This window comes from Suncus etruscus, chromosome 12, assembly GCF_024139225.1.
Source record: "Suncus etruscus isolate mSunEtr1 chromosome 12, mSunEtr1.pri.cur, whole genome shotgun sequence".
NCBI lineage: Eukaryota > Metazoa > Chordata > Mammalia > Eulipotyphla > Soricidae > Suncus > Suncus etruscus.
The window spans coordinates 74,536,630-74,549,490 of record NC_064859.1 but is presented as its reverse complement, the minus strand read 5'-3'; the positions used below and the strand labels follow the sequence as shown (position 1 = coordinate 74,549,490).

Below are 12,861 nucleotides of genomic sequence, written 5' to 3'. Positions count from 1 at the left end.
TAATTCTCCCTTACCCAATTTTCTCAAAATTTCTATTTATTAATATCCAAGACATATCCCCTCTTAGATATTTTTCTTTTTTTTTTTTTTTTTTATCTTGTTGGTTCTTTGGTCTAAGTTTTGAGTAGTTTCTTTAAATGTGTTTTCTGTTTTACTTATTTCTCTTTTAAACTCTAATGGCTCTTCACACTTTTCTCCAAGCTGATGTTTCTTTTTAGTTTTGTTTTTTGGGCACTCCTGATGATGTTCAGGGGTTCATATAGAGTGCGGGGGCTCAAGCCAGAGTCTTTCTCCTCTCCGAGCCCTCTCATCACTTGGATTAATTTTAATCAAGAAAAAGGCTAGGTAGGGCCAGGGATACTGCTCACTAGTAAAGGCCAAACTCGAATCCACTGAGTTGTTTTGATTTCCACTCAAATACACTTCTTCTCCTACCCCCACCCTGGCTTTTTGTAGTTACTTCTGGACACCATCGATTTAATCTAAAGTTGTTTATATATGTATTATTTTCTTTTGAGTGAGAGGGGACTTAGGCCGTATATGGTGCTGGGACCAAAGTGCCTTAACCCTGTACAATATCTTTAGTCCCTATAGTAGTGCTTTTTTTTTTTTTTTTTTTTTTTTTTTTTTTTTTTTGGTTTTTGGGCCACACCTGGCGGTGCTCAGGGGTTACTCCTGGCTGTCTGCTCAGAAGTAGCTCCTGGCAGGCACGGGGGACCATATGGGACACCGGGATTCGAACCAACCACCTTTGGTCCTGGATTGGCTGCTTGCAAGGCAAACGCCGCTGTGCTATCTCTCCGGGCCCAGTAGTGCTTTTTAATTTTGTTTATTTTATTTATGAGTGGGAGGTGTTAGCCACACTTTGTGGTGTTTGGTAGCTGCTCTTAGGTTTTTTGTTCGAGGGTCATTCCAGGTTAAGTTCAGGAACCATGTGCTAGTGATTGAAGTAGGGTTGACTGCATACAAAGGAAGCCACTTAACCACTGCACTACCTCTCTGGCCCTTAAAACGTGCACTTTTAACTTTTTTTTTTTTTTTTTTGAAGTAAAATCAGGTTTCATTTTGAAATTGTGAGGTGGAGTCGGGTGCAGGAAGATGTGTCCAAGAGGAAATGTAAGCTTCTTCAGCAACAGAGAACCCCAGTACACATCCAGTGTGAAAGTCGGAAAGTCCACATCTCAAGAGGGGAAATGTGGGTGACACGTGCTTGGGCTGGCAGATGTTACCTCTTTAATCAGTTTTCAATGTGTATTCTGTTACACTTTTTCTCTTGATTTTGGACTACATCTAGTAGTACTCGGGACTACTAGATTCTACTCTTAGGGATTACTCCCAGCAGTACTCAGAGTACCATATAGGGTATTGGGTATTGAACCAGGATCATCCATGTGCAGCCAACACTTATTTTTTATTTTTTAGGTATTAATCTTTCTATTATCTGTTTAGCTTTTAATACAGTGTTTATCTCTTGAATAATTTGCTTATTGTTAATAATAAGAATGTAATTTTTTTCTGTTAAGCATTTGGCTGTCTTTAAAAAAATAGTTCTGTTATTATTATTTTGTAGGTTGGGTGGTGTTCCTGGTATGTAGTGCCTGTGCCAGGACCTCTTGCGTAGAAAGTACATTCCAATCACTTGAGCTATCTCTCCTTCCAGCCCTTTGATAGTCTTTTACACAGTGGCTTTGTTTCTGTGAGCACACTTAAGTTTTGATCCAGTTCTAACCATGCTTTATAGAACATATGAAATCAAATTAAGAGTAGTACCTGCATCTATGGATTTGGATTTCATTTCTTTGTGGGAAACAGCATTCCCTGTATGTCCTCAAAGTAGGATACTCTTCTGTCACTGTGTTGTAAGCTTTTCCTTTTTGTTCTAATTTTATTTTCTCTATCTAGCACTTTGATATCTCCAATTTTTTTTTGGATCTGCTATATTTTTCCCTTTGATCTATTTCTGTGTAGTATATTGATTATTTTTAGATGGAAAAGTCTGCTTGGTCTCACTCTTTTGCCAAAATCAGAAAGTCATATTTCTACCCATCTATTTTAAGGTGGTGACTCACAGATATCTTCTGTACTCCTTACCAACAGTCAGTGAGCTATGAGTGTCTGTGTGTATGTTTTAATCAAATGTACTCCTATTTAGGTAACATTTTAAAAGTACTACCATTTTATATGGTTGGGTAGACAATAAACAACATACACATTTAGATGTGTATGTATTTAGATACACATTTAATTAAATGTCTTATTTTGTATGTGTTAAAATTGAATATTGTACCAGATATAGTATAAGGGTTAAGACTAGCAACCCCTGGCCTTAACTGACCTGGATTGGTTCCTATAATCACATAGTCTTCAGCACCACAGGAAACAGCTCCTGGGAAAAGCCAAAAGAAAGCCCTCTATATTGATAGAACTTCTAGATATGTTCCCAAAACCAATTAATATTTATGTTTGGGGGGTTGGTTTTTGGGTCACACCCAGCGGTGCTCAGGGGTTACTTCTGGCTCTGCTTAGAAATTGATCCTGGCAGGCATACCCGTAGACCTTGCTTGACTCTGCTTATGGACAGGCAGGGGGGACAGTGTATGCAAGAGAAATCTGGAGTTCATGCCAGCTCTTGTCAGCTTAATGGGTGGCTGAATAAACTGCAGCAGTACTCCTACATTTAAAAAAAAAAAAAGAAAGAAAGAAATTGATCCTGACAGGTTTGGGGGACAATATGGGATGCTGGGAATTGAATAGTCAGTCCAGTTAGGCTGCATGCAAGGCAAATGCCCAATAGTCACATTTTCTACTTAAGTACTTAAAATACCCTCTGGCCCTAAACAGAAAAATTTTAGATATATTAAGTATATAAATTTGGGAAATGAATTAATCATTAACATAAAGAATTCTTTTAAATTGAGAAGAAAAATCGTTAAGAAAGTTATAAAGGCAAAAGAAAAGGACTTGTAAAGATCTTCATTATAATAAATTGCAAGTTGAGATAGTGTAAGATACATTTCTCTTACCTGACCAGAAAAGATTGTTTCAGATGTTTGATAGTACATCAGATTCAGACAGTTGCCGAAAGATAAGAACATTGATATATTGCTGGTGAAAAAATATATTCAATTTGCCTCCAGGGAGGAAAGTTTACCAATTTTCTAGTGATCAAGTGTTTATTTAGTAAGTTACTGGAAAATCAAAAGACTTGACACAGCTTAAATATTTTTTTAAAAGCAGTTTATTAATTGATTGGCTTTTTGAGCCATACCCGGCGATGCTTAAGGGTTACTCCTGGCTCTGTCCTCAGAAATTGCTCCTGGCAAGCTTAAGGGACCATATGGGATACCAGGAATCGAACTGGCTTCATCTGGGTCAGCTACATGCAAGGCAAATGCCTTACCACTGTACTATCTTTCCGGGCCCCTATTAGAGACTGTTTAAATAGTTAGACAAATACTGTGTTTCAATATAGAATAAGGCTGTTATAGGTATGAGGACTTTGAATGATTGTGGAGTGATTGTTAGATGGAAAAAGCAAGGTGTAGATTTTGTGAAGACGAAGACTGAGCTGTTATGATTGATAACATTGGTAACTTCACACTGCAGTCAACTTTTCCACCTTAGAACCCAGGAGTAGGAGATTCAGAATCAAATCTCTTCTCTCTCCCACAGTTACAAACCACTTGATAAAATACTTCAGTTAGTGGGACTTTGCTGGAATGAGATTTTTTTTTTTTGGTTTTTGAGCCACACCCTGTGACGCTCAGGGGTTACTCCTGGCTATGCGCTCAGAAGTTGCTCCTGGCTTCTTGGGGGACCATATGGGACACCAGGGGATCGAACCGTGGTCCGTCCTAGGCTAGCGCAGGCAAGGCAGGCACCTTACCTCCAGCGCCACCGCCCGGCCCCTGGAATGAGATTTTTTTTGCTCTTTAGCTACAGTTTTTTTTCTTTTACTTCATGAGGAACCAAATCAGTAAAGATAATGGCCAGCAGTGTTACCAACAAGACAAAAGACCTTCACTCCATGAACTCCTGGGTATTCATTGGGAATCTCAAAATATGGCAACATTGCGAGCTGTTCTGTTCAAAAAGGCTTTGCCTTTGTTAAGTATGTTAATGAGAGAAATGGCCGTGTTGCTGTGGCAGAAGAGAATGTTAGAATGATAGCTGGCCAGGTTTTAGACATTAATCTGGCTACAGAGTGGAAAGTGAACCCCGAGGAAAAGCAGGTGTGAAGGAGATGTACAGCTCTTCTTTTGATTTGGACGGCAATACTCAACAAGATTATTATGACAGGATGTACAGTTTTCCAGCATGTGTACCCCCCCCCCCACTACTCAGGTTGTAGTGCCCTTAAAACGCCAGTCTGTATCAGTAAACACTTCGGAGGCAAAAGTGGCTTCAACTCTTAAAGAGTGGACAGCGAGGATTTTCTAAGTCTGGAAAATTGAAAGGAGATGATATTCAGGCTATTAAGAGGTTGATCCAGATAAAACAAAAGATTCTCTGATGGAAAACCTGAAAAATATTGAAACAGGAACAGAGCAAACAAGCAATAGACATGAAGAATAAGTCAAAAGAACAGAGCAGGGGCCGGTATGGTGGTGCTAGAGGTAAAGTGTCTGCCTTGCAAGCGCTACCCAAGGAAGGACCGAGGTTCGATTCCCCCAGCGTCCCATATGGTCCCCCCAAGCCAGGGGCGATTTCTGAGCACTTGGCCAGGAGTAACCCCTGGGCATCAAATGGGTGTGGCCCGAAAAACAACAAAACAAAACAAACAAACAAACAAAAAGAACAGAGCAGCAGCTCCCTGAAGACAGATGGGACTATTGTGAAGATGGAGTCTGCAGGGAGTGCATATGACTCTGCTGATGAGGGGAACCTATTTGATGATGAAGAAGATGGGGGAAGACCAGCTTGAGTTGGTCAGGATGAAAAAGAGGCTGAGGAAGGAGAGGCTGACTCTTCAGCACAAAAATCTTGTCCCAGGGCCAGAGAGATAGCACAGCGGTAGGGTGTTTGCCTAGCACACAGCTGAATTAGGACAGATGTTGGTTCAAATCCCAGCATCCCATATGGTCCCCATGCCTGCCAGGAGTGATTTCTGAGTGCAAAGCCAGGAGTAACCCCTGAGTGCTGCCTGGTGTGACCCAAAAAAAACAAAAGAAAAAAAACCCCACAGAAATCTTGTCCCATTATTTCTTTATCTAGGGGCTTGTCTAAGATGAACATTTTTACCAGAATCTCTTCCCCTAAGGGGCCAGAGTGGGGGCGCTAGAGGTGAAGCATCTACTTTGCAAGCACTCGCCTAGGACGGACTGTGGTTCAATCCCCTGGCATCCCATATGGTCCCCCAAGCCAGGAGTGATTTCTGAGCGCCTACCCAGGAGTAACCTCTCCCCTAGCCACATGCTCACTGTTCTTCCATCCTTGACCTTCTTATATTCATTAATTCATTCTGCCCTGAGCCTAGTCCCATTTTCACTTCCTCTGATGTTCCTAGTAGTTGTCTTATCCTATAATTTTTGCTTTTAATTTTTTTTTGTTTTTTTTGTTTGTTTTGTTTTTTTTGGTTTTTGGGCCACACCCGGTAACGCTCAGGGGTTACTCCTGGCTATGTGCTCAGAAGTCGCTCCTGGCTTGGGAGACCATATGGGACACTGGGGGATCGAACCGCGGTCCGTCCAAGGCTAGCGCAGGCAAGGCAGGCACCTTACTTTTAGCGCCACTGCCCAGCCCCGCTTTTAATTTTGATACTTTTTTATGACTTAATAAAGAAATGGTTTTTATCAACTGTCTCCAAAACAGAGTCGTTATTATCCAGGGAGTACAATTCCTTCCGTTCATACATAAGTTCAATAGTTTCTTCCCTAACTACAAAGACAATCTCATTAGTTAAGTGGTACTTGAGATCAGCTTTGAGTTAGTGGCATGTGTTTTACTCTGTGTGAGAGTACAGTGTGGGGCTGTTCAACACAATTTTAACTTATGTAGTTTTGTGAATGAGAATTGGCACTGTGAAATGTATCCTCTATAAAAATTGTGTAATAGTCTAAAGATTTGTTCTAAAGTTGACACTGTGGGTTATTTTTGTGAACAACCTGGTGTTTGGGATTTTTTTTTTTCTCAAAATAAGGAAGACCTTATTAAACCAGAACAAAAAGACAAGGTATAGAAGAATATCTGAAGTTATGGTAACATGAGCTGGGATGGAGTGGTATGCATACATGATTTTTACATATGTGCCAGGAACTAATAGTAAAATGAAATATTAAATGCATAAAATATCTGAAGATTGTACCATAGACTAGTAATGATGTTTATCTTGGGGAGGAAAGCTAAGGCCTTGATTTGTGGGGATGAGGGAGTGTCCTGCAGGTGTGCTAAGGAGCCACTCCTGGTGCTACTTAGCCACTTGGGTCTGCAATTGAGTGCAAAGGTCCTATAGCTTATCTGCTTAAGCTGTAACTGTGTCCAGGGATCCTGTAATTGTGAGAATTGTGAAAAACCATAAAAATCTGTTGAAATTTTTGTGTGTGGTCCTGGGGTAGGTCAAACCCAGGGTAAGACAAGCCCTCTACCATTGAACCACGTGCATAAATATATGCTTTATTATCAGTAAATGTTTGGAAGCATTTAAAAAGGGAGTGCAGGGCCGGAGACCCAGGACCTAAGGTGGTTGGTTCGAATCCCGGTGTCCCATATGGTCCCCCGTGCCTGCCAGGAGCTATTTCTGAGCAGATAGCCAGTGCCGCCGGGTGTGGACCAAAAACCAAAAATAAAAATAAAAAGGGAGTGCAAGTGGAAAAGGTTTTTAAAGCCCTGGCCTAAGCAACACAGTTAGCTGTTACTTCCATGAAACTTGGTCTTCTCCCTACACTCCTATATTCATTGTAGCACTATTCACAATAGCCAGAATGTGGAGCCAACACAAGTGCTCAAGTACAGAAGAGCGAATAAAGAAGTCAATTGTGACTATTGTGATAGTGCTGCAATGAACATAGGAGTGCAGAAGCTTTATCTGTGTTGTGTTTTGGAGCCTCTATATTTCCAGGAGTGGTATTGCTGGGTCATACAGGAGCTCAATTTCTAGTTTTTTGAAGAATGTCCATATTGTTTTCCCAAGAGGCTGGACCAGTCTACATTCCCACCAGCAGTGAATGAGCATCCCTCTCTCCCCACATCCATGCCAGCACTGGGTGTTCTTGATCTTTTGTTTGTTTTTGGGCCACACCTGTTGATGCTCAGGGGTTACTTCTTGCTGTGCGCTCAAGCTCAAGCTCCTGGCTTGGGGGGACCATATGGAACGTTGAGGGATCGAACCATGGTCCATCCTGGGCTAGTGCTTGCAAGGCAGATGCCTTATCTCTAGCGCCACCGCTCTGGCTCCTTCTTGATCTTTTTAATGAGTGCCAGTGTCTGTGGTGTGAGATGATAGATCTCGTTGTTGTTTTGATTTGCGTCTCCTTAATGATCAGTGGTGTGGAGCAATTTTATGTGCCTTTTGGCTATATATATTTATATTTATGCTTTGAGACAGTTTCTGTTCCTCTCTTTCCATTTTTTGATGGGGTTAGATTTCTTTCCTTGTTTAGCTACCAGTGCCTTAAAGTTTTGCTATCAATCCCTTATGGGTGTTGGATGTTGGGTAATAATTTCTCCTGATCCTTGCACAGTCTTTTTATCTTGGTCATTCTCTCCTTTGAGGTGCAGAAGCCCCTTTATGTAGTCTAATGTCATCCCATTTGTTTTATCTTTCCTTCCACTTGCTTTGTCAGTGGTGTTTCATCTTTTAAGATGCCTTTAACTTCAGTGTCCTGGAGAGTTCTGCTTACCTTTTCTTTAAGTACCTTATGGATTCAGGTCTAATAACAAATATCTTTAACCTATTTTTGTTTGTTTGTTTTTTGTATTTTTGGGCCACACCCGATGATGCTCAGAGGTTATACCTGGCTCTGCACTTAAAAATCGCTCCTGGCTTGGGGGAGACCATATGGGTGCCAGGGGATCAAACCGCGGTTTGTTCTAGGCTAGCGCAGGCAAGGCAGATAGATGCTTGTGCCACCATTTCGGCCCCTCTCTAACCCATTTTAATTTGACTTTTGTGTATGGCATTAGAAAGAAGTTTGAGTTCATTTTTTTGCCCTACCCGACCAGTTTTTCCCACACTACTTGTAGAAAAGGCTTTCTTTGCTCCACTTTGTATTTTTACTCCATTACCAATGATAAGAATGTCATTGCCTGAGGGTCTATCTTTATTCCATTGTTTTAATCATTACTGCTTTGTAGTATATTTTGAAATTGGGGAAAGTGATGCCTCCTGTCTTTATTCCCAAGGATTGTTTTATTTGTTCAGTGTTGTTTATCGTAACATGAATTTCAGGCGTCTGTTGTTTGGTTTTTGGGCCACACTCAGTGACGCTAGGTGGTCACTCCTGACTTGGGGGACCACATGGGATGCCAGGGGATTGAACCGCAATCTGTCCTAGGTTTGTACACAAGGCAAATGCCCTACCGCTTATGCCATGGCTCAGCCCCCTATGAGTATTTTTTGGGGGGGGGGGGCCACACCCAGTGACACTCAAGGGTTACTCCTGCCTATGCACTCAGGAATCGCTCCTGGCTTGGGGGACCAGATTGGACGCCAGGGGATCAAATCGAAGTCAGTCCTAGGCTAGCACGGATGCCTTAGCCCTTGTGCTACCGCTCCGACTCGCTAATGAGTATTGTTAATAGGATCTGCATTGAATCTGTGTTTTGGGGGAATATTGCCATTTTAATGATGTTAATCCTCCCAATCCATAAATTGGGAATTGTTTCCATTTCCTGTGTCTTGTTTTATTTCTTGAAGTGGTGCTTTTTTTGTTTGGTTTTGGTTTTGGGGCCACACCTGGTGACACTCGGGTTACTCCTGACTCTTCGCTCAGAAATTGCTCCTGGCTCGGGGACCATATGGGACATGGGGGGGACCGAACCTTGGTCCGTCCTAGGTCAGCTGCGTGCAAGGCAAATGCCCTATCACTGTGCCATGGCTCTGGCCCTGAAGTGTGTTTTGTAGTTTTCTTTTTTTTTTTTGGTTTTTGGGTCACACCCGGAGATGCTCAGGGGTTACTCCTGGCTGTGTGCTCAGAAAATAGCTCCTGGCAGGCACGGGGGACCATATGGGACACCGGGATTCGAACCAACCACCTTTGGTCCTGGATCGGCTGCTTGCGAGGCAAACGCCGCTGTGCCATCTCTCCGGGCCCTGTAGTTTTCTTTGTATAGCTTTTTCACCTCTAAGTTAAGTTGATTATTTTATTAATGTAGTACTTTGTAGTTTTTAAGGAATACTCCTTTCAGCATTCCCATCCTATTTATCTGAGTATAAGTTTATTTCAAAGTACTTTAACAGCTACTAAATTGAATGGCCTGTATAAAATAGCCTTTCCTCTGACTTTGACCGTATTTAAGTTGCTTTGATCTAGTATGCCTTTCATTACTATTTTCTTATCTTTATTTAAGCACCATCATTACAAACATGTTTGTGGTTGGGTTTTAGTTACAAAAAAGATCACCCCCTTTTGCCAGTACAACATTCCCACTACCAGTGCCCCCCAACTCCCTCTTCCTCGGCCCCCTGTGGAATTTTTTTTAAATAAAGGTTGTATACTTAGGCTATGCATATTAAGTATTTATGTATCCTTTATTTCATTTGATATTCATAATAACTAGTATTGACTTTACTTGATACAGCCATTATCAGTTTTGTTAATGCATGACTGATTCCAGTCTGTTTAATTTTTTTCTTAAGTTGGGCTGAAATATACATCTCTTCCACTGATAACTTACGGGAAGACAGAATTATTTGATATCTGTTGTTTCCTTCACAGAGAGCTAGTGTCATCTGACAGATCATGATACCTGGCTGAAACTCCAGGATGGAAGTAATGCACAAGTCACTAATTAAAGCCAACACTGTAAATCGTACGTAATGGCTATATGCAAATTAGTAATCAAAATAAATAAGAAAGAAGCAGCCAGCCATGCATGGCTATATAGGTACTAATCCAGTAGCTGTTTAGTAATTTTCTAAGTCTTTGGAATGCCTGGGAGTATGCTGGTGAGTAGGAGGTCTCCATGAGCGCCCCTACTTTGACTCACCTCAACCCCAAGTCCTAGTTCAAGTCAGACTCTTGTCTCTGCACAGTGCTTCTACTACATGTAATTATAAAGTATTAGACTTAAAAGGTACCAAGTCTGTGTGTCAGAGAGACAGAGACTAAGTGAGGTCTTCACCTGGAAAAGTGTGAGAAGTAAGAGGTACTTTACATTGGCGTTTCAGGGTGTGCAATCAGAGGTAGTGGTTTCACAGAGTAAATAAATACTGTATTGTTTGATACTGTTTTTCAGAATTCACTTTCTTGCTCAGTTTCATTTTACGGTTTTTCTATTCATTTCTTTTGAGAATAGTAATGGTTGTGGATGAGTCTGAGATTTAGAAATAAGTGAACTCTTTGTCTAATTTAGTTCTTTCATAAACCTAAAAAAGTAGAGGGGAAATTAGTATGATTTTTCTAAGATTCTGGAAAAAGTTTCTCAGGTTTATTTTATTAAGTAACTAGCTATTAATGGTATTGGTGATACAGAGCAAAAGAAATTCCATGATTCTTTTACTTGAGTAAGGCATATGGAAACAGTGTTTGTTGTTTCAGTTGCCTTGGTGTTTGGGTGTGACTCTCAGTGACATCATTGCTTCATTCTTGGATCAGAAATTTTTCATATTTAAGCCACTGTTTTGATACCTGCCCATACTATAATGTATAAGCTTCTAAAGATGTCATCAGATAATTTTATTATAATAGTAACTTCCCCTGAATTTCAAATCACTTTTTTAGGAACCATCCCTGGTGGTGTTTTGGGGCCACTCCTGGAGATGCTAGTCCAGCCATGCTCCAAGGATTAGCATGTGATTCCAAAGGTCTAACTCATCCGTGCGAGGCATATTCTTTGCCACTGAGCAATTGCCCTATCCCCAAACATATCATGTACATGTATTAAAAATTACTCTTTTAGGGGCCATACCCCGCTGGGTTCAGGGCTTACTCTTGGTTCTGTGTTCAGGGATCACTCCTGGCAGTGGTTGGGGATCATATTTTGGAGAACAAACCCAGGTTGACTGCGGGCACAGTAAGCACCTTACTGTCTCTCCAGATCAGTTTAATTTAAACAGTTTTTAAAATAATGTGGTTTTTTTCCTCTTATTTTTAAATAACTTAAAACTAAAAAATAATGTAATGCAGAGTATGCAGAAAGGAGTCCAAGGTTCAATCCTTGGCACACAGCACTGCTCTCAGTGCCATAGGGTTTGGACCAAAACCAATATCTAAAATAATAATTATGTGGGGGGGGGGCGGGCGGTGGCGCTAAAGGTAAGGTGCCTGCCTTGCCTGCGCTGGCCTTGGACGGACCGCGGTTCGATCCCCCGGTGTCCCATATGGTCCCCCAAGCCAGGAGCAACTTCTGAGCACATAGCCAGGAGTAACCCCTGAGCGTTAGCGGGTGTGGCCCAAAAACCAAAAAAAAAAAAAAAAAATTATGTGGGACTGGATAGATAGCATGGAGGTAAGGTGTTTGCCTTGCATGCAGAAGGACGGTGGTTCAAATCCCAGTTTCCCTTATGGTCCCCGAGCCTGCCAGGAGTGATTTCTGAGCATAGAGCCAGGAGTGACCCCTCAGTAACACACACACACACACACACACACACACACACACACACACACACACACTAATAATGATGATGATCAATGAGATTTAACACACACACACACACACTAATAATGATGATGATCAATGAGATTTAAGGATGATACAACTTCTAAAATAAAGTTCTTAAGTTAGAACTGTAGTTTTGGGGGCCGGAAAGAAAGCATGGAGGTAAGGCATTTGCCTTTCATGCAGAAGGTCATTGGTTCGAATCCCAGCATCCCATATGGTCCCCCCAAGCCTGCCAGGAGTGATTTCTGAGCATAGAGCCAGGAGTAACCCCTGAATCCTGCCTGGTGTGACGCAAAAATTAAAAACCAAAAAAAAAAAAAAAAAAAAAACCCTGTAGTTTTATAACCCTTTCCTATTTGTGAACAGCCTTCTTACACTTCCTCAGAAGTCCATTTTTCTGAATTAGAAATGGTCTTCCTACTTATTCTCCAGACTTTCTGTGTAAGTTGTATGGACTAGTTTTATCTTGCCTAAACCAAAAATTACTAGTGATATTTACTAAGCGCTGCCCTGTGATGCTGTTCTGTGCATTCACAGCTGATTGGCAGTTTTATCCCCAAGCAAACCATTGAAGTGTGGGTATTAATTTCTTTTTAGAATTTGTAATTTGTTTCTGTAATATATATTAATGCCAAAAGACTGGTTACCAACTATAGAGTAAAAATTATACTCCAAGAATGTTCTGTCTTGTCTTTTGTGATTCTTAAGTTCCCAGAGATACCTTTTTCAAATACCTGAGTTTGCAAAGTACTAACTCATTAAGTGCACACTTTGAAATGGAGGATTAAAATGACAAATACCCATTTTAACAAATGATGATATTCAGTGTCTCTCTGTTGCTGTGTAGGTTCCTAGCAGTTCATTGAAGTCTCGAGCCCTGTGTTTTCCTTTGCCTTGTTCTAGTGTGCACTGCATGAACAGAGGAAACTGGGGTCTGTTTTCCCCTTCTACGTGTCATTTCCCAGGGAAGCCATCTCCAACAGAGCCAGATATTCCTTGTTTCCACAGCCTTTGCTAACCTTTACATACCTCCTAACTTCCAGCCTCTAGTAAATGGCGTAGTCACCTCTTTTCTTATTATGCTGTGAGTTTGTTGAGGGC

The 12,861-nt window shown here is 41.2% G+C and overlaps 1 protein-coding gene, 1 non-coding gene and 1 pseudogene across 2 annotated transcripts in view; all 3 read left to right on the top strand.

Annotated features, from left to right (window-relative positions):
* Positions 1-12,861, top strand: part of YWHAQ (tyrosine 3-monooxygenase/tryptophan 5-monooxygenase activation protein theta) — a 31,761-nt gene that overhangs the window by 11,961 nt on the left and 6,939 nt on the right. The gene's annotated exons all lie outside the window — the stretch shown is intronic.
* LOC126025426 (small nucleolar RNA SNORA58) lies at positions 2,541-2,679 on the top strand. Its single transcript, XR_007501431.1, has one exon. It is a non-coding gene; the product is annotated as a small nucleolar RNA SNORA58 (small nucleolar RNA).
* LOC126024562 (heterogeneous nuclear ribonucleoproteins C1/C2-like) lies at positions 3,986-12,810 on the top strand (annotated as a pseudogene).